The sequence below is a fragment of the Gallinula chloropus genome (assembly GCF_964237585.1).
Source record: "Gallinula chloropus genome assembly, chromosome: 2".
Classification (NCBI taxonomy): domain Eukaryota; kingdom Metazoa; phylum Chordata; class Aves; order Gruiformes; family Rallidae; genus Gallinula; species Gallinula chloropus.
Window position 1 is genome coordinate 93,309,203 of NC_140086.1, and position 24,683 is coordinate 93,333,885.

Sequence of the window (24,683 nt, forward strand, 5' to 3'; positions counted from 1 at the left end):
CGACAGGCTGAAACAGAAAGTGAATTCCCACGTGCTCACACTGTTTTCCTTGCCACAGTTAAATTGCACGTGTGTGGTGGTGCAGGAGTTGGGATGTCAATCGTTAAATTTAATGCACCATTCGCTTAATGTGCAGACTTATAATACTCATGCACCATGGGTACCAAGATGAGAGAAAAAAACTGAATCTATGGCTGTAAGATTGTACATAAAAATGCTATGAAAGTACCATTAGTGTTATTCCAGTCAGATCTCTAGAAGCTTCTGTACCAACCTGACAAAAAATGACCTTTCCTTTTTCACATCAAATTTTACAAGGTAGAACTAAGCAGGCAAAAGAGATGAAGTCCATGGGAATGATGGGATATGTATTTAGAAGAATTTTGACATTGGGATTTTTTTTTTTACTTTATATCAATCACCATTTTTTATGTTTTGTGCACCATCATGTTCATGCACAGATGATTTAATTCTCTGTTAAGAGAATGAAGTATGATGTGGCCCAGGTAATGCCAATTAGAATATAGTTAATAATAAGTCCTTGTGGATTTAAACATAGCCAGAAAAGGCAATTTATGAAATTACAATGAAAATGTAATGCATTAAAAAAGAAATTTCATAACCAAAATAATGTCTGAAATATTTAGAGTATTTTCAAGGCATACTTTGTCCAAATGTAGCTATAACTAACCATTTTCAAAGAACTCTTCTTCAAGGCTTTGATGAAAGAGAACAATTTCCTGTTTGAGAAGATGACTGATGACAGAGCACCACATTTAAAAAAAAAAAAACAATTTTGCTTTTGTACAAATCTTTTTCTGAAAGAATCCTATCTACGTTAGGCTGCCTTAATTAAATCTTTAAGGGAACGGGAAGTTATGTATATATGCAGAATGCTCTAGCATACTATTATATTTAAAACATCATTAAGTAGTTATCAAGATGAGAAAACTTAGATACTGTACAGATATCAAATTCAATTACATTATGAAAAAACACAGCTATAGGAAATGTTAAACTGAAATCTTTTTAAAAGATCTTTATAAACACCACTGAAATTATGGTGGAAATTATCCATACAATCTAGTCAAACAAAATGCATCACATAATAACAGTATTAACTTTTTCTTTTCAGTTTAATGCTGTGTTATTATATTTAGCTGCCTATTTTAGAAAGTAATTTGTGTTGATGGCTCTGGAGAAAAACCAAGCATTAAAGAACTAATTTAATTCCTTCTGAGCTATGTTTGATTCAAAAATATTTGTTTTAGAATGTCCCAGTACTGAAGAATCTGACTAGAAATCCACCTTGAACTATGTGCACTTTGACTAACTCTCTCCCCAAGGCAAAATGATCCTGCATTCAGCAGGGTTTTATCCTGGTCTTCTAAAGGACTTACACAGAATGTACCTGATATAACTGGACCAGAATGTCAACCATGATAGAAATTATGATCAAGACATGGAGGATACATAATGAGAACCTTATCTATTTTGCAGTGGGCTGCTATTGGTAGGGGAGTACCTTTAGGGGGTTGTTTACAGAAATCAGGTCTCCAGCCTTTGAAAAAAAAATAAGAGAGAGGAGAAAGAGAGAAAGGGGAAAGAGAGGAGAACAAGAGAAAGGAGAAAGAGAGGAGAAAAAGAGAAAGAACCGTGTAATTTCATGTGCAGTGCTCTCCTTCCTGCTTGTTATACTATATGACACAATAGATATTAGCTATGTTTAAAGTGTTCAAGTAGTGTTATAATAGACTGCCTGGCTGCATTTGGAAAGAAATTTCACAAATTTTCTTTCAACATGAAGACATGGCTTTATTCCTCTGGTTCCACAGTATAATACAGAAATTAAAAAATTGCCACAGCTTGTTTCTCAAAAATCAATGCATGATTGCTAGCTGCACTGGGAGTCTGAGGGATATCCCCTTATCAGAGTCAATCTCTAGATAAGATACTTTCCTCTATTGCCCACAGCTGCATGTAAGACACGGCAAGACAAATGCAGGCTTCCTCTTCTGTTGGTGTCATCTATTGATCCAGCGAAATGCTCTTCTTCTGAAATTTCCTTCCCAAAGGGGACATTTGCTATGAGAAGCAAACCTTTCTGCCTGATGTTAAGAAATCCTGAAACTTCCTGCTAATTACTGCACAGTGTCATGGTAATACATAGCTCCAACTGTATAAAAAAATAAGTTCAAATGAGACAGGGGCCATCCTATGCCTAGTAGAAAGGTTGCCTTGTGATATGGAAAGCGTAACACAGCAAAATCATTTGGTGTTTTCTGTGTGTTCTAGATAAAAATGCACTCTGGGTCTGTTTTTCTTTGGGGGCATTTCCTCTCAGACACGTTCAAAACTGCCATCCCAGGTGTGACAAAATGACCTCCAGGATGAGCCAAAGCACGAAACAGCGTCACCACATGACACACCGGTATCAGAGAAAAATGAGAAGCAGAGAGATAGCTAGAGGATGTTGGGGTACAAAAAGAAGACTCTGCCCACAAACAAGTCCCATTAAATTGTGCATCTACACTGCCTATGTCATCTCACTTTTCTATGTAGCGTGCTGGCCTAAGACATCAGCACCCTCACAGAAAGCTTTATCTGCTGAGAGAGCAGAAAGCAAAGTTGTAGAAAAGACATGTTCCTTAAAAAAAAAAATTACTTGTAAAATACATAGTTAAGATCCATATGAAACATTGCAGTTTCAAAAAGCTTTTGGTATGGCTTCTAGGTAATTGCAATTTCATCAGATTGAAAAAGAGCAAAGAGAAACATTTATTTAAAAAAAAAACCCAAATCAATGGTGGCAGAATATTTTGGACTTGGCATCCCTACGCAAAAGAAAGCTTTACTTAAGAGTAAAGAAGGGACACATACTTTTTCAAGATAGCAATAAACTGGTTCCTTCAGTTCAAATATAAACTATTACAATACTCATCCATCCTACACAATTTCTAAAAAGCAACTCTCTCAAAAAACTCAGTTGTGAGACATCACACATACAACAAAGATTCCCAGGAACAGGGGAAACTGACTTTCTCTTAGGTCACACCTCAACATTTCTCTCCACAGGGGCAATAACCAGTGTATTTTCCCTCTACTCATCCTCTCTTGCTAAAATTGTCCAGAGTCTCAGTAGTCACTAGAGATAGATAAATAGGCAGCCTTATTGCATACATCTTGCCTTCCTAAAAATCTAGCTAAGAATTAAACCCCGATGTTCAGGAGCCATTACACCAAAGCTTCCAAAGCAGAAGAATAATGCATTTGGGCAGAACAAAAGCCTTGTTATTTTGTGATCTCTGATAAACAGTAGTTGGCAGGTATTGAACTTACCGTGCAAATAACTCCTGTTTGATTGTTTGGGGGTTTTTCCTGTGTATATTTGTCTGCAAGTATATTTGTAAATAATACAGTTTGTTGAAAAAAAAAATTGAGCTTACTGAAAATACTTTTTAACTGTCTTTTTATATATGTATGATTCTACGTTTTCTTGGAAGCTTTAGATTTTTCATTAAAGAACTCCAAATACCTGAAAGATACAACTGCAGTTTTTCAACAAGCCAGGCACATCCAGACAATAAAGGTAAGAAACACCTAAATAACCTTCAAGAGGCACCACAGAGATGATTCTGAATTTAAGCTTTACTGTTCCCTTATTCTTCTGAAAGTTAGATTATTTGGGCGTGGCTAGGAGGGAAGTCAGTTTTCCAATCATCCTTAAAAACTTATTACAAATCTACCTTCCTATCTATAGTAAAGACATCTAAACAAAGGAGGAAGAAGTCTCATTATTTCAGACCCATAAGGTTTTTTGCTATTCAGACCAGATTTCACTGTTTTATAGTAGACTGCACTCCTTTGACTTAATGCAATTAGCAACTCATTCGAAGTAGTCATACTTTCCCCAGCTGTATAAACCATTCCTTGTCAAAAACGTGGTGCGATGGACTGAGCCTGGTGGTCTTTTCTTCTCCAACAGCTCCTGGTGCAGCAGGATCCTTATTGGTCCCTCCTTCCTATCTAGACCTTTTTATTTAATTACAAAGCCTAATGTTCAGAGATGCTTACACAGTATTATTTCAATTTAGTTAGGCAGTTTGCTCAGTTTTCCACAGGTTCCCATAAATTTGTTAGCCATATATGGATGCAAAAGCCTCAAGAAGTCAGTCAGGGCCAGGGTGAGGTTTCTGAAGATACAGAAGAAATTCAGCTGCTGAAATGCAACTAGAAAGAGCACTGTGGTTACAGAATACAATTTTGAAAAACCTCTACCATGGTTCAGACAATAATGCTCTTTCAAGCTCTTGGTATTTCATAGCCTCTTTTTCTTGCTTAATACGTATCTTTAAAAATGTTTATTTCCTTAAGGATTAATCTCAAACTTACTTGATCTGCAATGCCTCAGAAATTACACTTATGTTAATGCTTCAGTTTTACCATCTCCTCATTCCTTGTTGGTGATATTTTAGTTGTGTAACCTTAAAATTGTGCTAACACGTGGATGGGTTTTTTTTTGCTCTGCTTCTGTTTTAACTTGAATGCAAATTAGTTCACAGTTCATATTCTTTCAGCTTAAAGACTTCACATCGTTACAAAAAAAATGAAAGAGAGAAGGCTTTGGTGGTTTAGGTTTGGGTTCTTGGTTTGTTTGGGGGGGTTGTCTGCTTATTAAACAGTTTTTGCTTACTGGGCTTGAGGTTTGAAGGTAAAATTTATAAAGACGATGTCTTTTGTCAGTGAACCTTCTGCTACATTTTTAGAGGCACTCAGCAAATTCCAGCAGCGGGTTTTTAGACACAAAAGGCAAATACAATCACTCCATGATTTAGATTGGCTTTCTGTTTGTGGGTCATGAGACTCACTGCTGAGTATGTCAGAAGTTGGCTGTGGCATTTAATGAAGGTCATCAGCAACTTCATAGTTCCCATAGTAAAAGAAAGAGTGTGTTCTGGCTTTGGTTTTGGCGTATAGGGTCGGTTTGTTGGGTTATCTCCCCCTTCCTTCTTTTGGGGCTTTTATTGGACTGGCGTTAGTGGATAAACTCAGCTACAGCAAGGGAATCAAATTAGAAATACGGAATAAGCTAGTGCTTTGAAAAATGTTGTATTGCATAGGTTTGTTGGTTTGTTTTTTTTTCCCAGAAACATCATTTAACATTCAAAATAAGTATTAAATTTCTCTTCAATTTGAGAGTTGAGTCATTCATGAAATTAGGAACAATAATCATACTATATTATACCCTGTCTTATGTATGTCTCAGGAGGACTGTGATTTGTCATAGCATGAAGGAACCTGGAAAAAATGATTGCTTGCTGCTTCAAACAGAAGATGCATAGCTAAGATGCTCATTAATGAGGCAAAGGAAAATTAATTGACATGTCTAATAGTTCTTTTAATATAGCCTCTAAGCCTTGATGTGTCAATTGTCAAATTACCCCTGACGTACTCACTTTCTGTCAGTAATCTTCCTTCACATTACTAGGAAAGAGAAATAACATTTCTTTCATTGGCATCTCTTGGCATACTTTCCGGGCAAGGGCATTAGACCTTCAGCTGCATTAGCCTCTCTCCAGGTCAGGTCTAACCTCCCAGGCTTCAGATCTCAAGTTTTGTGACTACTCCATGTTAGTGATGCATCTTTCCTGGGGCATATGGTGGTAAAAACACAAGCTTGAGAAAACCTCAATGTATCACCCTTTCTGCATGTCCTCGCTGCTTTTGATGGCTCCTCTGACTGAGGTCTGACTTCTCTTCAGCAAGTCAGCATTTTCTCTGTTCTCTGTTTTCCCAAAGCTCTCTTCTCTGGAACAAACTGCCTCTTCCACTTTGTGATAGTCTTCTGTGCTTTCTCCAACACAGAGAGTGAAAGAACATTCCTCTTAGAGCTTCCAACTTTTTCACGCTATTATCACCCAAATCCAGGCTGGAAAAAAGCTGTTTCTAATCATTTGCCTGTTAGTCGACTTTTCTGTCCGACAATATATCCTTTGATCAAGACCGTTACAGAGTGTACATAGGCTCAACTAAATTTATGTAATGTATCTTCACAATTACCCCTGCTATTTCATCAGTTGGTAATTCTGTCTTACATGAAGTTAGGAAGAAAACAAAACACGGAGAAGGCAGATGGGTCACATCTGCTGGTTGAAGTCCGGCACAAAACTCCATGGGATTCCCAACATTAAACAGCGTTTGAGAACTTCATATTGGCAGATTCTGCAAGCCATAATTCCAGAAGCTGGAAAAGCCCTGCTTACATTGTGATTTCTGTGTGACTGTGTTTTCATGTGTAGATTTGTAATGTGATTTGGCAATTACACCCCTAACAGACCATAGTAATACATCTCCTAACACACAGCCATACTGGAGAACACAGCGCTCTGTGCAGAATGAAAATCACTGCATAACAGCATGTCAGATCACCACAATTTTGCTTAAAAAACAATTAAAAATCCTTAAGATATTTTTCTTTTTATATTGAATATTCCTAGCTGTTCTGATTTAGGTATTTATATCTCTGGGCTTTCCCCTAAGAGGCAGATTTGCACGTGCTGCAGAGCATAATGACACTCAGACTCATAGTTGAGGAAGCACCACAGAAGTACCATCCACAGAGCTGCGTGCACACAGTAAGTCCAAGGCATCTAGTAAGCACCATGATGCTCGCAGATTCAAAGGGTATTAGTCCACACAGAATTAGATCTAGCATGTCTCAGACACAGAGGAATTCTTTCTCCTGTGCTGCAGAGCAAGTGTCTACAGGCCAGGGGATGCATCTGGAATTGCCACAGAGCCTGTCAAAGGTCCAGACATTTGAAAAAACGTTGAAAGTTTTCAGCTTCCACCCAGGCCCAAAAGGTAGAATCTGGGAGGAAAAAAGTTTCTGAGAAGTTGGGTGGAAAATTAACATGAAATTCAGCAACATTTTTCTGTCATGTGATAATTTTTGAACACTCCAAACAATCAGTACTAAAAATTCAGGGGATACAACAGTTATTATCACCTTGAACTCTACTCATTTGGACAGAAACTGAAACAAGAGCAGGGAACATATAAGAGAATGGGTAGAAAAGGCAGAGGGAGTTTGCAAGGAAGAAGAAAAGCATGTAAAAATCTTCCACGGAAAGAACAAATGTGGAGGTTTGTACCTATAACATTCTTCCATGATACACATCATAATATGAATACAATAAGGATGCTGAAGCACAGACAGCAGGAACATTCTCCGAGATCAAGTAAGCCAGTAGCAGGTTAGGGAACTATCCTCACTATCCATTTGTTTGTCTTTCGTGCTAAATATAATTCTTTGTTGCTGAGATATGGGAGTTCCACAATATAATTACTAATGCAGGTAAAGAGATCCTGTATAACTTATTTCATGGTCACTTTAACTAATACATGGAGGTCCCTTAAAAGTTCTTAATTGCAGAATAAAGATGGATGAGAATTAGCTTTCTCTTCATGTAAAGATTTTCAAAAGACAATTCTGATCCCAAATTGGGTTGAAAATGTTTTAAACAAAAATGTTCATGTGCTGATATTCTGGTTAATGAAAGGACCTGTTTTGATCATTTAAATGGCTTTGAAATTATTTTGACCTTTTCAATAGAGAACAAACCCTTCTATATATATTAAAACATGTGAAACAAAAGCCATTTCAAAACAAATGTTCCTTTCAAAATATCAAGATGGAATATTTCAAGAGTCTCCAAACTTTCTTCCAATTATCCTTTCCTGAACTGGAAGAAGAGTTAACACTAGCTCTACACAATTTCATTTTTTGAAAGTCTTTGTTTTCCATTGAAAAGAGCTTTGTTGAAAAACAAAAAAAAAAACCCTCAACCACTGCAGTAATATCATCCTTGATGCTGTTGGGGTCACATGTTCCCTTCAGTTCAGTGGCTAGCTTGAGACAGACCCATCCCAGCACCACTCCGGCAAGCCTTGTCAAGGGCACTGGATTGCACTCATAGTGAGAAGGAGGAGAGCAAATTGAAAATATATCTTCTATTGTACAATTCAAGTGATCTGGGGATTGTCCTTATGCTGAGACACTGTGCTCTGACTTGGCCAGAGGGCTGCCTGAGGCTGCGTGGGAGGAATGTTTGGCAAGGCCTGGGAAAGAGGAGGAGATATCTCTGCACTGAGCAAGTCACACTCCCCTCCCCAGGATGCCACTAAAAGGCAAAACCAAATTTTCACCAGAACAGTCAACCAACTAAAAGGTGATTGTGGATCTGTTTAACCAGTTAATGTTATAGTACTGAAACCTCTGAACAAATGTCTGCATTGGACTTTAAAAATGTTTTTCCTACCACTCTTCTTTTCCTCCTTAGTAAGAAATAAGCTGGGTCTCCATTGTAGACAAGAACTTGGTTCAGAGGCTTGAACAATAAACTGATTGGATTTATTAGGAGCAGAGTTGGATGACACAATGTTGGAAACATACACAGCCAGCCTATGAGACAAGCCTTGATCAGAAAAAGCAACCACCATCAGTCTATTTAAATTCAGAATGTCAAAGATGAGGGATGCCTGCTGTGAGCTACAGTTACTTTTGGCTCATTTGCTGTAGATACGAACAAATCATCACACAACCACACATGCATCACTTTTCACACTACCTTTTTTTAAAAGGGCATTTTTCCTCTTACAAAAAGTGCAACTAAACTTCAGATTTTCAGCTGACATAACTACCCTGATAAAGCCAGCAGACCAGTGAAGTATCTGATCTATTTTCATTTTGCTTATTTTCTTAATATGCATTTGATGGATTTTATACTACCACTGTATCTGGAGTTTTTTAAATTAATAGAGAATTATCTTTGTAGCATTGTGTAAGTGCTAAAGCAATGCATTGTTTTCATTTATCAGAATTATCAGGATTTAATTCTGAAAAGTTAGTAGTAGGGCAACCACCAAAAGGGTTCCTCCAGATACAGATGCATTTTTCACTTTACCTGTGTGTGAGATTATCCCTGAATAAAAAGTAATCTATACAGAGTGAAAACATATTCTCTGTAGTCTTTGCTAGGAGATTTCTAATGAACACAAGGGCTCTGAGTCCAAGACTCTTACACTATCCAGATCAGCAGACTCAGACCCAGCAGGAAAGAAGGCAACACTCAGTAAACCTGGTTCATGTGGAGGCTGCAACTTTATTAAATGTAAACCACATTATGGGCTTATTTAAATTAATGGGCACAGTGGGTGCTCAACACCTCTGAAAGAGTCTGTGCTAGGGCTAGCCATAAAATTTTCCATTGAGAACTGAGACTTCTGACTAGCAGTGGTTGCCAGAAAACTGCCTTTCCGTGGGAATTTTTTTCTTGATAAAGTGTTTGCAATGAAAAAATAAAAATGTTTTGTTCCAGCAGTCCCTCTCATCAGAATCAGTAACCAGCTCTCCATTTCCACAGACCACATGCTGTGTGAGACACTCTTGCCAGGTTACCTCATGTGGATGTACCGGAGTCAAATGTCCCAACGAGCAACACGAAGGCTGAGAGACCACGCTGAAAGGGAAGCGTGCCCATGGCCTGCTTGGAGACACTTGGCTTTAAAGGAAAATGGCAAAACGAAACCCGAGTACCATGCCTTCCACCCTTACCACTTGTATGCAGGTTTCCTTCAGAGAAACCCAAGAGGACAGGCAGGGTAGGAGACCACCCCATGACCTACATCTGCCAAGACCAGCAGTCAGGGACTACAGACAGCTCTACTGTGGAGGCCAGACTACACCCCAGCAGGCATGCAACCAAGTGACAACCTTTCTGAACCTAGCCACTTGATTCTTCTGGGCTGGATGTTTCAACTTTGCTAAAAAGCTGTTGTTTTCTGGGGGAGGGTGGGTGGGGAATACCTTTCCCTAAATTTCATCAGCAAATTAGGGCTCAACTTAAAAACAGCTAAGGAAAAGTAGCAGGTTTGATCAGCAACTTGCCATGGTTATGAACAATGAAAACCCCTACAAAATACTCAGCTGAACTCCGAAGGAAGCATTTTTCCAGTTAAAAGTCAGGAGAACCACACTGCAATTCATTCTTGCAAGAAATAGAAATAATTGGGTGAATGACAATTGCTTGCATTACTGTCATACTTAAAATGTCACTGTTCAGTGATTGGTTTCAGCTCATAATAATAAATTCTAGACTTTTAAACATTAAAAACAATAAAGATACATGGAGAGAATGTAACTGAATGACAAATTATCCTAACCATAAACCCAAAGCTTTTATTTCTAAAATAACAGAAATGCAGCTAAAGTAATGTTAATAGCAAATAAGTAAATGTGGGAAGGTCATACAACTGTAGCAATTAAAAAAAAGTTCAGGATTACATAAATTGGTACATTGAGCTGCACCAAGTGCAAATAGATTTATACACAAATACTCATAAATAGGTAGATCTACATTTATACTTTCACATTTCGTATAACCCCCAACCTTGTGGCTGGAAAAGGAAAAACATAATTTTGAGGATTGGCTGCAACTTGAAAATATAGCCTTTTGAGTTAGAACATTTTATATTTCTATTTCCAGTCATTTATAATGACAAGATAATGATTCACAGAATCACTGATAAACAGCAACTGTGTCCTTTTTATTTGCTTCCTAACACTCCTGGAAAGCTTTATAGTAAACAATTTAGAAGATAATGAAAGGTAAAACTTCCATCTGAAAAGGTTTGATTCAACAAAATTATTGGGACAATCACTTAGGTTAAGTGTTTAGCCCAGAGGGCAGTATAAAATTTCATCAAAATTCAAACCATGCATAAATGATCTCAACTTGCAGAGTCTATTTATACCACACAACATGTTAGTCACATTTTTCACTGCAGATTGAAAGTAATGATGAAGTAACAGATAAGGATGAAAGACTGAATATGTGCTATGCCACCCATGTATAATTCAGTTAGTGGCAAACATGGATTAGAAAGTATCCTGCAACAGCATGTGTTTTTCAGCTGCCTGAGAAAACCTGTGAACCACTAACCAGGAAAAGGCTACAGCACTGAAAACAGAAATATTTCACATATACAAACTAGTGAGGTGAAGATGAGAGAGTTCATAAATTAGCGGGCCAAGCACTCAAAGACAACAAGAAAAGTAAATACAGATCAAAATAGTATTACAATTTTACATCTTTTAGGTTTGGTGTTTCTTTAAAAAAAAATTTTAACTCACTGGCTTTTTTAAATTTAGAGATTCAAGCAGTGTCAGTGCTAAAAGCATTGTTTTCCTAAAGCCGAAATCTTCACATTTTTGTGAATTCCACGTAAAGAAAACTTCAGTGCAGACTCTCCATTTTGAAGTGTAGAATACTACTTTGAACCTATAGGAAGAAATAATGACAGTGGAAAAAATTTTAAGCCCCTTCTCCCAGTTGAAATTTTTGCTTCAGTTATTTTTGGAGAGAAGCTTTGTGCTATGAATTAAGAAAGAAGAGCCATGATTTTTCTTTTTCCTGCTAAACAAAGGCAGAATCTTCAGTTGATGACAGCCACTGGTACAGAATAACTACTCCAGTACATGGTGCTATTATCAGCCATCTATGGATCGCTCCACTGAGTGGATCAGCTGTTCCCATACACCTGCTACAGTTTTTGCCTAAGCTATTAGAATCAGCTTCTTGCAGTGACAATGACCTTCAGCTGAAGCCCTGATTTGCTAAATAATGAATGCAAATTATTAACTCGTATTCCTTTTTCTCTTAGTATTCTTATTCTAGAAGCATCCAAGGTGCTGGATGAACTCCTAACATTGCCAGTTCATGCTTCAGGGAGATCATAATGTAGCATCAAAACTGCATGGTGGAGCCCTAAACACAAGCATAAATTGAAAGCCATGTACGGGGCTGTGTTTTCGTTCTACATCACGTCTCGGCGTTCTCAAGTTATCATCACTCTAAGCAGACTTAGATGTCAATGATTTGTAGTTTCTTTTGGGAGAGGATGGGATTAGAGGAAAGACCTCATAGATAACATGAGGTGTTAACTCTGGGTAGAAGGCATGGGTTAAAGCTGCACATGCAAGTAGTGACAAGAGGAGATGAGAGCTGATACCTGTGGGTGTGGAGTAACATCACCACAAGACACTGCTTGAAGTAGAGGGAGGCTAGGTGGTACAGGACCTTACAAATGACTGGGAAAGATTATAGTATGACAGATGCCTCCAATGATAGCTACTTTAAATGTCATTAGGTGCATTATATTTCACATGTAGACAGTCTGCGGCGTGACAGAAAGTATTACAGTATGTTAGTATAAAAGTTTACACTTCATTTAGAGTAAATTGCCATTATGCCCCTAGAAATGACACTTTAAAACCTTACCTCAACTGAGGATCTGCCCCTTTGTACTACTGCAGCATTTTCTGTCTTCAGCAAAACACTCAGAGCAGATGCCAAAGATGGTGGAACTTAAGTAAATTTCTGCTGACTCATTTCCCCAAAAGAGGAATTAGAACAAAATGAATGAATGTTCAGGCATTATAAAGCATTTTTAGTTTATTTTGCTGTCCTAAGTTTCCTTTATTTTTTTCCAAAAAGGGTGATATTAAATAAAACACTTTTCCCCATTAGCATTTTCACATCTTTATATTTAGTGTAATGGCACCATTCTTCCAATGAAATCTAGGAAAACCGCAGAATGAAGCCTGGACTACAGAGTTTTGAGATGATTTCCCTGTACCATTAGTAAACAGTTTGATGCACGATGCCACTAGTAGCACTATTCTCTCTTGTCTTCCCCCATTTAATGAAAATCTGTGAAATAAATGCTACAAGGCAGTACTGCTGGCATGACAAATTCCAAGCCAATACGTCTTGCAGTTGCCAAGATGTAAGCTCTGAAACTTGACATTTGGCATTCAGAACTAGATAACCTTACTATAGTAACTACATTCACTGTATCTACAAGAGGGATGAATAAATCAACAATAATTGAACTACTAAAAGTGTCTAATTTCCAGCACAGTGCTTCAAGCAACAACTGAAATTAAAAAACTGTTAAAACACAGCTACATACCCATACAATCTTGTCATGAATGCACTGAAGCAAAGGTTAACAAAAAAGAATGAATATGCATTCTTTGCTAAAAGTAGCTTTCCTTGATCTACAGTAGTGATGAACTGTATAAATGTCAGGTCTCATCTCAGTCCCACGGAGCTTGGCATTCCCAGTAGCAAGAATTTTTTATTGTTCCTGTAATACCACTCAAAGCAGGGGAAAGGCTACTCCCAGTGCATGTGGAATGCAGCCCCTTCTCCAAAGCCTGGCAGTGTTTCCAAAGTTAGCAATGATCATAAACCCTTGAAATATGGCTGGTATCTCCAGGGCCTGATCCAAAGCCCAGTGAAGGCAAACTGGAAGATTCCCCATGGCTGCCGTTTTGTGTGGGCCAGGCTTAAAATATTATTTCTCTTGCCAGTTGACTCCAAAACTGAGAATTTCTTACATTATCCAAGTCAGATTTCACTGAATTTCTCATCACCCACTTTTCTCCCACTGTTAATTTTTATTTATAAAAGAGGGGAAAAAAAAAAAAAAAAAGAAAAAAAAAAAGTCCAGGTCTGGAAATCTTTAGGAAAATAACCAGCACGGTAGATTAAATGGGCTCGGTGTTTTAGACAAACAGGATGGTCTAATAAACAGAGTTTTTAATGTAAAATATTTCAACAGTAATACACAGGAGAAAACCTACCACTGGGACACAAGTCTGCTGTACGCCACTCTGAAAACTCTCTCCCAGAATTAATTCAGACTGATTATTAGCTTAGCATAGATGCATTCACCTGGGGAACTAACTAAAAATAATAGCCAATTTACCAATGAACTAGAATAGGCTTTTTAATCTCCCGTGACTCCACAGATTGGTGGCAGTACACTACAGTCACATCTCTGTGACTACTGCACAGCTGGCATTAAGCTTTTGGGTCTATGCAATAACAAGGAATTGCTGTAAGCCACTGAGATGTTGGATGGAGCCATTCCTTGGGCAACAGTTTGGATAGTCCTACTACAGTCTTAATAACTGGGCTGCTTGTTTATTAGAGACGGATGGGAAATATGCTTCCTTGATATCTTTATCTAAAGCCACTAAAAGATCATTCGGTCTCTAGGACAAGCTATTGACCTTCTTTTGGGACCTCAAATGTGGTAATTCAGTATTTGTTCAGTGTTGGCTGTGAAGAAGAAATATAGGAATAACGGTTTTTAACACTTTCATTCATACTATTTTCCATGAAAGCTGACAAATGAGAGAGTCGCTGCTGCTACACATGCTAGTTCTTATATCCATCTCCAGGTAAAACTGGGGACTATCTTTCTGTAGTTACATATATAACACGTGTACAGACATGGAAGTGTTTCTCCAGATGCGCTATGTGAGGTAGTGAAATCAGTGATGAACCGGACCAAATATGCATACTTCACCCTCCAATTTGTAGGTCAAACTCAATATTTGATGGATGCATGTTAAAGCCAGAGAGGGAAAGGCGAATACTCAGACAAGACAATCTTTTTTTTTCCTCAAAATTCCTGCCACCTCTAAGGCTAAATGGAATACTTATGGCATGAACATACATCCAAGTATCTTTTAAAGGATGAGGATCATGATACAATGCTTTGAAATGGAAATTATTCCAACTTCGAAATACTATAACTTACCAAGCAATAGAAGATGCTAGAAGTCCCTTGTACTACATTTAACTGACATGCAAGGCTAATACAAACAGACAGTTCCCTTGCATAAAACGATACACATGATGGTTAAGGGTGGCATTGTTTCCTTTATATAAAGCAAGCTTCAAAGGGAACAGCCATTTTTGGATTAATGGGCAAACAATGCAGAACAAATTACATCAAGTAGTTAGTTAAAAGCTCTGTAAAATAGCTTGCCCCCTATTTCTGGGTAATGGGACTAATGAAGGAATGTGGGTTTTTTTTTTTTCTTTCCCATCCCCAGCTCTCTTCCCCTGTAATTGTTTAGACTGGAGGATTAAGAGTCAGAGAGGGCTTCTCTGCACATTCTGAGAAAGACAACACATTCAGTACAGCTGGAAGAAAGAACAGCTGAACTAGGAGTTTCATCACACTAAATCTCAGAAAACAAACTGTCTGCCATGTTTTCAGTCACTATCTATCAGCAGAGACCTAAGACAAAAACCAGGACAGATCTAGGTACCAGCCTGAGAAGTTTAGAAGAACAAAGTACAGCAGAGAGCTACCCAGTCTGCTCAAAACTAAGCCGAAGACAGAGAGCCTACATAAAATTTAAGCATGACTACTGCAAATTTGCTATATTTCCTCTTAAATAAAAAAGCAGACAGTGTTTTAGTCAGAATTTTGTAATCAGTCTGCCAAACCTGGCAGGTTCGGTTGGGTTTTTGGATCCAGGTCCAGGCAAATGGCACATCCCCTCTGTTCCTTCCTAATTCAACTTGCTCCTCTCCACTCTGTCCCAGTCTGATGTTGCCAGGGAGGGAGGTAATTGTATTCTACCTAAACCAAGGACAAAATAGATGGGGCAAAATACTGGTCCCACTTGTTGGTTGAGGAGGAGGATTTTGATGGTCATGAACACTTTTATCATTACCTCTGAGATAAGAAACAAGATTCACCAGTTGCAAGGCCCATATTTGCCCAAACCTTCCTGTTCTCAGCTTACTATCTCAGCTTCTTGTCCCCACACTTTGTGAAGTGTCTCGCTTTGTACTGGAAACATGTAAGGGCATAGACCCCCTAACTTATCTGGCTGTATTGTCACACATCACTGTATATTTAATAGTAATTATGCCTCTGCAGAGGTATTTTATTCTGATAGATGCAGAACTATCCCACCAGGATCTTCAGCTACTTATTCATTTTGCTACAGGCTACAACAGAAAGAGTTAGAGAATTTACTGAAATAACAAAGTCATTTTACATACATATGGTCTATGCCTCTGTGCCACAGCAGTGACAGATAAAAAGCAGCAATCTATCATATTTTTCTCTCTACACTGTGCTCAATAGGATCCAAAGTGTGGTACCCATTTCGCAACTAATGCACATGTATAACTCCCACTTATTTACTGTAGTGCCCTGAAGATGTGACAGTTAGCTATGTAATGCACTTATTATTTTTATTCATTCTATTCATTAGAGATGACCGTGTATGGCGCACTTATAGCTTTGCTTTTCTCCACTAGTCATCAGTAATGTCATCTTTTCTAGCTCATGAAAACAAAATGTGTATTAAATGACAAACAACAACCAAATCTCTCTCTATCCAATGCTTCACAGGCAGCTTACCAAGTCTTCCACCTTCGTATGAGTCTGAATAAACCAAAGATCAATTCAGCTATGTCAAAAAGCGCTTTTGAGCTGAGCAGGAATCAGGGCTAAATGGCGTGAAATGCCCATGAGGGAGAAATGCCAGCAGTACTCGCTCCAACACACTTTGACTCCCCTTGTGGCAAAAGGTCCAACAACTTGGAGAGCTCAGGCTGGACAGTCAATATTACCAGCATTTAAGAAGAGAAGCTAGAAATTTCTGTAAAAAAACCCTGCATGATACCCGGTTTTTCCTTGGGTATTGACAAATTTGAACCCTCTTCTCTTACTTTTACCAAATGGGAATGCTCTAAATGGAGGAAGGAGAGCATAAAAAGCTGGAGAGGGCTAGGTCAAACTATGAATTGCTCCAGCACAGGGGAGCACTTGCCTACTCTTTCAGATCCGTTATGTTTAATCAGATGGCAACCACACAAGCTCGTTGCCAGGTTCTCTAGGAAAACCTGGTTTTCAAACTGAAGTTGCTCGATGACTGAGCTCACTGCTGCATTCTGCTCAAGAACATTAATGCTAGTAGAAAAGGCAAGAAAGAAACAAACATACATCTGCTTGGCACCTTCAGTGAGCGATCACTCACTGGTGACTCTCTACTCACACTCTCAGCTGAGTGATTTGTATCACCAATTTCTCCTCTCCATTGCTTGAGGGCACCTCTCAGCTAGCGGAGTTCTGCAGGTCTGGAACCTGCAGGAGGAAGGGCAGTGGCTGCCAACTCTTTTCATCATCCTGAACACCTAAATAAAATTATCATCAAGCATAATTGCACTGAGGTCCATAGGTACTCATGATAGTAAATAATCACCGTAACAGCATCCAATTCCAGCAAAATCAAGTGTGTGCACAGATATTAGAGGGCTTTGCAAAAGGCCCCTGTAAAAGGTAGTTCTGAATAAAGACTCGTGTTTCCTTAGCATTTTTTTACAATATTTGATGTTTTCTTTCTAGCAGTTTAGATAAATTTTGACACAATCCTTTTTATTTAAAATTTGTTCCCAAACAGTTAGACACCCTCAGTCTTCACCTCTACAGCTGAATCATCAGCAGGACATGCACCTTCTTTCTCATTCACCTTTCACTTGCACCGTTTTACCACAACACAGGGTGTTACAGGGATATAATTCTTCAATGGCACAAGACAACAAAGAAATGCATTCTCTCTAAATATATGCATTCATTAGATTTTAATTATTCATTAATTATATAATAAAACAAGCAATAGACAACATCAGAAAAAACACAGGGAAGTAGGAAAGATGCCATAGCTATAGTTAATGAATTGTCTATAGGATAAGTTTCCAAAAAGTAAATTTTACTGTGACAGAAAAGTGCCCCAAAAAAACAAAAACTAAAGCAAAAACTCCACAGATACATTTACCGGTCTGCTCTAAAAATTTGATCTGCAAAGATGTGAGGACGGGCAGTAATGTAAACATTGATCTGATAGTTGAATGCATAAAAAAAAGAAAGAAAAAAAGGTCCTGCTGTGACTTGCCTGCAAAACAAAACTCCCGTAAAGGGTAGAGAATCAGGTCCAATCCTGGTGACACTCTGTGCTCACACAACCAAAGCTTAAGCTTTTTCAGGAACAGCATGCGAACGATTTGATGGCCTCCAAAGAAAGCAGTGGGACTTCTGATTTCTCCTAAGAGCTTGGGCTGCCACTAAAGCTCCGCCTTTAAAACCATTAACTAGACTTTACTTCAAAATATAATATGAAAAAAAATGAAAGACAATTTAGATGGAATATCAGGAGTTATTGAGAAACAGTTTATTGAAGTGATTTTTAAATGATTAGCACTTTTTAGAGAAAGAAGTAAAGAGCTAGTCTCCTTTTCACAACGAAAGTCGAATGCCTACTCTTAGTGGCAGCATTTTTTACATAGAGCATGAAGAAGATCCTACTAGGACAGCTATAAAAAAAACTGGTAAAATTTGATCTTTGATTTTAGGTAAATGTTACATATTTGAATAAAAGGTTCCATTTATAGGCAGCCGCAGAATTAATTTTTTATTTTAATGAAATCCTTAGAAGAGCTCAAGGGAGAATCCAGGGAAACTTTTCTAACAGGCAACACTAATTTTGAACAAATTTTAAACATTCAGAGGAGGATTTTCCTCCAACGTGTAATTCATCACCCTTCTTACCCGGTGTAAATTCAATCTGTTCTGTTTGTATGACATAAACAACAGGCAGTTCCACAGGAATGAGGCAAACCATATGTGAAGGTGTTTTAGAAAGCACAACAGGGAATACACCAAGCAAAGAAGCATCTGCATTTATTTCAATGTCAAATCACACGTGTATTATAAAGGGAAAGTTTATTGTTTTTATTAAATACAACTTTACTATGCTGTGCTGTTTACAGTTAACTCTTCCTTTCCCTCAGTGTCCTCATCGATTTTGGTGAAAAAAAAAAATCAAGCAAAAACCCAACAAATCAGCAGGTAAAATGATAAAGGCTACAGGTGCAGTGGTAGGGTTGCAAAGGGGTCCTAAACTCCTCCACCCTGCCCACACTGGCATATACTGCTAAGAGCCTGGTTCTCCGCTTCCCCTGCTCGCTACTCTTCTTGGACCAGAGCTGCATCTGTTACTGTCAGCTGCAAGTGAGAACCAAAGTCTGAACCGCTCCCCCTGGATTTCAGAGGTGCGAGAATATAAATCTAGGTAGGATTTACTTCTTATGGATGCCTGCATTCAGTAGGACACCAGCTTCTCTCCCGTCTCAGGATGCTGCCTGATGCTGCACAGACCAGCTTGCAGCCAAGCCACTGTGGGTGCTGGGTGTTCACCCACAAAAGGCGGCGCCCTACAATAAATCATTTTTACAGAAGCTAGCCAGAGTCAGCTCATGGAATTTCAGAAAAAAAATATTTCAAAGCAGCATTTAGCCTGGGTATGAGCTACAGACACATTGTTTAAAAGCTAATTGCACGGAGACAAAGGATGATCGTTACTTTTATATTAGTGTGTAATATTAACAAGAGCTGTGTTTGATAAGTTGTTGGTGATGGAAACTACTAATTCACTATTTACATTTAAATTCAAACTTGAAGATTCCCAGAGTCACAGAAAGTGTTTATTTTGGCTTTTTTAGTAAGACAGGTAGAAGGTTTTGAAATCTGGGATCCTCTGCATTAAGAACAGTGTGGAAGTGCTGAAGTTGTTTCTCAGATCTGTATTTAGTAGGCACTTTGAGGAAACCTGGTTTTATATTGACAAAAACCATGAAGAGCATTTTGTTCCTCAAATTTTGCATGTTTCAGGGAGCAGAAAAACAAGGCTAAAAAGCTTCTGACAGCAAAGTTTTGGGCTGCAAGGGTCAAAATTCCTCCATTTTCTTTCTCAAGGTTATAGATTTCACCTGTCTTATTTAGAAAACAGCCACTAAAAACATTCATGTTCTGCTGCAGATTACACAAGCTTTTGGTTCCAAATACACGCATTTCTGAGAGAAGAGAGGTTCAGAGATGCCATGGTGGGATGGCAGGTCTGGGGTCTGCTCTCTGAGGTGGTCAGCAAAGCCCTCAACAGAACTCATCCCCCTCACCACCAATTCACTGGACTTCAGCAAAAGCCTGCTGCTTGCAGGAAGGCTGTATGTGGGCACGGTGGAAAAGTCACTTGCATGGGCTGCAAGATCAAAGCTGAAGGCTCTGTGGCCTTCTGCAGCCAGAATATCTTTTTATTGCATATGTGTATAATGCCCACTGTAAGGAGGTTTGACTATGGTCTACAGATGCGAGCCACTGCTGTCAAATTAATATGGATGGAAAAGGACAAGCACATTATTGCAACGGAAACAAAAATACTCACAATTATCAGAAAAGTATTTGTGATCACAAAAGAGTATTTTGCTCGTACTCACCAATCTCCCCTTTGGCAAGCCCTACAAGAAAAGAGAAGATGAGAGAGAGGAAAAGAGGCAAAAAAAACAATACAGGGAGAGGCAGGGGAGAGTGAGATTGGAAAAAAAAAAACCTGAGCAGAGGGGATACTTTTAACTTCTCACAGTACAACACTAGCTTTTAATTAATACGGGGAATGTACAACTTTGAAGACCGGGTCGTGCAGTATTTTATGATAAATACATTTTATAGGATTGTTTTTAAAGAGGATTTTGTAAAATAACCTAACCCAATAAATGATTTACCAGCTGCAATAAAAGATCAAGGAAATTGCTCAGATTGCATCTTGGACCATCTAAAACTCTGAAGTTTATGGAGATCTAAGCTGTCCCCAGATCTACAGCCCTATTAAAAATTTTTGTAGTAGCTAATTATCTTGCATTACATTTTTTAAAAGGTAGCAATCCTAGCAGAAAGGAAGGTCTGGAAACAAAGAGGAGTTGATGCCATTTGATGGAGAAAGTAGGAGAGAAGGAGAAGAGACAGACAGAAGCAAAGAACAACTGAAACACGTGCTGGTATGGTAACAAACGGAACTAACAATTCATGAGGTATTGGATACTCCTTCAATGACCCAGGGAAACTGAATTAACTCTAAGCTTAAAAATAGAAAATAATTATTAAGGATACATTCTGTACATAGCACGCTAAGTGAAATATATATATATTTCTCGACTGAGAGTTGAGTAATTAGTTTTCCTATTTCTCTCTTTCTGATAAAGATGATGTTTTAACACAAGCGAAGCAGAAAGCAAAGAAATGCTCTCAATTATGCTTTTTTCTAACCTTGTAGGGCTTTCTCATAGTAACTAGGTAAATAAAGCAAGCACTGGCCCTTATTTCGTACAGGACAGAGACAGTAATTAGAATGGCATATTAAAATAAGAAAATACTAGCCTCAGCTGTCTTCACAGAAGGACAGGAAGCATACTCACCACAAAGCGTCCCTTGTAGCCTTTGTTTCATACCTGGAATATACTGCTCATGGCCTGTAGCTTGCTGTCCTCAGATACACCTCTGCTTCCCCAGGGAAACCCTAGCAAAGCCAGTGCCCTCACAGGCATGGGGCTCCAAAGTCAACTGAGCTTCTTAAGAAAGGATGAAGGAAGGAAAAGGTAAAACAGAACAAGGAAAGAACAGACTGCCTTTTTTTTTCCCTTGGTCCCAAATCAGACAAATGCCTGTTCCATCTGCTCCTTTTGGGCACCTTGTACAACCACAGAGGCTTCAAAGTCTGAGGCCAGGCTGCTGCAGGGACAGCAATCAGAAACCAGAAACCAGTATGTGCTCCAGGAGTGCTTCAGTGCTAAGGAAAAGAAGGACTTGGGACCTTTTGAAAAGGATAAAGGGTCAATGTAAGTTAGGGTCAGCTAACTTTAAACGTTAATTGTATCACTCTAACTCTGCAAGGCATGGAAGAAAGACAGTGGAGTTCACCACCACAGAAAGCAAACACCTTCAGACAGAAAGGATCAATGATAATTTGGTTAATTTAATTTGAAAAGCGAGGTAGCTAAAATAAAAGGGTGGGAGCTGGCAAGGATACTTAAGTGAACACTCCTACTCTAAAATCTATTCCTAAATTATGGCCAGGATGGGGGAGTCTCTAATTGACCAAAATAACCACAATTAATTCAGCAGAATTATGCCAGTCTAATTATATGATTGTGTGCTCTTTTTCCACTTGATTGCTGCCTCCTGCAGCACTCAGGCCTGACTTCAGATTTCTGTAGTGAAAACACACTTTGTGACAGTAGCATCTTTACCTAACTTTCTGATAAACTTTAAAGGCACCAAAGTCAATGGGGCAAGTGAGAATAGGGAAGAAATGTAGGTCCCAGAGATGCATGTTACAGCTGGATTTTGAACATTGGAAACACAATACAAAGCTATGTGAAAGACTGTCTGATCATTTCATTCACTGAAAGACCGGGTCTTCATTGTTTTCTACTAATTACATATAACTGTCCAATTTGTGCAATTACCTTGAAGATTAAATTAAAAAATATATAAGTAAATTAAAATATTTCATTTTGATTAAGTCTTTTTAATTTATCTTTTAAGTCATTCACCATATGTGTATTTTATAACACAGGAAAATTATAATATGCAAAGTAATATCCAAGAAAGGTAGTGTATTGCTCTTAAAATTCTGAAAAGATTTTTCTAGAAACCCTTTCATCTTTGTTCCTGACACAGCTTCTCAGAGCAATACAGCAATGTCAAAAATGCTTTGTCAGAAAAAATAAAAATGCTTCCAAATTTTTTATACTCCACTTCAAACGTAAATAATACTGAGGAGTCGAAGAAAATCCAAGTCTTTGGTTACTTATAAGTGCTAGAAATAAGTTACATTATACTCTTATTTGTGAAGGTGAAATAACACTCCTTCTTTACTATACAATGATTTTTGAAAAAAAAAAAAAAAAAACCAAACTCTTATTTGTAAAGTTCTGTAGTAAAGGACAGTATGACAAAATCCTGATGCTGAATGGGAGGCAGCGTCTGCATCTTGTCAATAAGGCCAGGAGCCACAATGACCAAAAAGCAGAAGATAAAATACTTAATATTTATACAAACAACACATAAAGAATAAAAGAAGAGATCTGTGGAAGAACAGCATATGATGTCAAAATCATAAAATGCATGCACAAAGAGAACAAACTGACACTGATTAGGATACTGTCAATCTATATATTGGATTTTGCAGCCTAATAACATTCATTTGAATATTCATATTGAATACAATACAAGAATAATAAGGTGTACTCTGGAGTTGTAAAACTACTTGATGCTGAGATTACTCACCACACAGAAAAAGTGTATTTTTCTAACTCCTCCAAGTAAAAATTGATCTCTGCAGATGCCTTCCCTTCTTCCGGGTTTGCATTATTCCTAGTACCCAATTTTTCTTGATAACATTGATCAGGTGGGTTATTCCAGTTGATCTTCAAATGAAAAGAGAAAACAAGTTAGAATAGTAAGGATAATCTGCTGGGCACAGCTAACAAAGAGCTGCCTATTCATCTTCTTGTGAACTTCCAGCTCTGTTTTACTCCTCAATCTAAAAGTAACAAGGGAAAAAAAACAGGGGCAAAGCTGTCAAAATGCTTAAGAGTAGACTAGGTGATTTCTAGTTGGAAGGGACTTACAACGATCACCCAGTCCAACTGCCTGACCACTTCAGGGCTGACCAAAAGTTAAAGCACGGTATTGAGGGCATTGTCTAAATGCCTCTTCAACACTGTCAGGTTTGGGGCATCGACCAGTTCTCTAGGAACCCCCCTTGGTGAAGCTTTGAACCATTCCCATGCATCCTGTCAATGGGTCCCAGGCAGAAGAGCTCAACACCTCCCTCAGTGTTCCCATTCCTCAGGAAGGTGCAGAGAGCAATGAGGTTGCCCCTCAGCCTCCTTCTCTCCAAATTAGATGAGCCCAACGTCTTCAGCTGCTGAGAGGCCGTGCCTTCCAGCCCCTTCACCATCTTTGTCGCTCTCCTCTGGACACATTCACATCCTCCTTAAATTGTGGGACCCAGAATAGCACAGAGTATCACTCAGTGAATCAATTTATGTTCCCATAAAGTTGTGGTTTGACAAACCCTTTCAAGGAGGCATTAAGCTCACGCTGACAGCAGAAGTCATCATCTAGCCTTCTTCTACCTGCTCACTTTTTCCTGTGCTGCACACTGTACTCCATCAGCACAAAAATTTGGACATCCACACAGTAAAACATATGGAGGGAGCTGATCTGGGAAAGAAATTTATGCTGTTTGGCCTCTTTCTTATCTTTTCCTTTCATTAACTGGGTTAGCTCTCAGCTGGACCCATTCTGATCCAGGCCATGTTGCACTGGTGCCAGCACAAGGGAGGAGAGGGACACTGCTGCATCTTTCAGTCATGGTGCTGATTTATCCTGATTTAAACTGCTCCTTGGGCTACAGGCTACAGACTCCAGAATCCTAATCTGTGCCCATCTTTGGAATAACGTTTTTTTGCCTGCATGGGACCCAATTCGACACCGGCTTCGCCTGTTTCTGCAGTGACCAGCAGGTTCCCTGCATGCTCTGCATTATCACCCCTGGCCAGAAAGCTAAACATCACTTACACCAAGAGACACAATGAGGTCATAACTTACCAAACAGACTTACGCTATCTATTAATACCTTCCTAGGCACAATACCAAACTCTGTAAAGGTTTTGTTAGCATTTAGTGAACAAGCCCAAAGAGAACAAAGGGAAGGATTTTAAAGCCAGTTATGTTTGAACTAGAAACAGGACTCCCATTTTGTTTTTTCTTTCAGGCAGAGAGATGGAAAGTACAATGCTTAGAGGTAACCACAATGGAAAATTTTGGTTCCCCATCATTTGATGCAGATTTTATGGAGTAAGCGGTTCAGATTTGTACCTACATAACATTAAATATGGTTA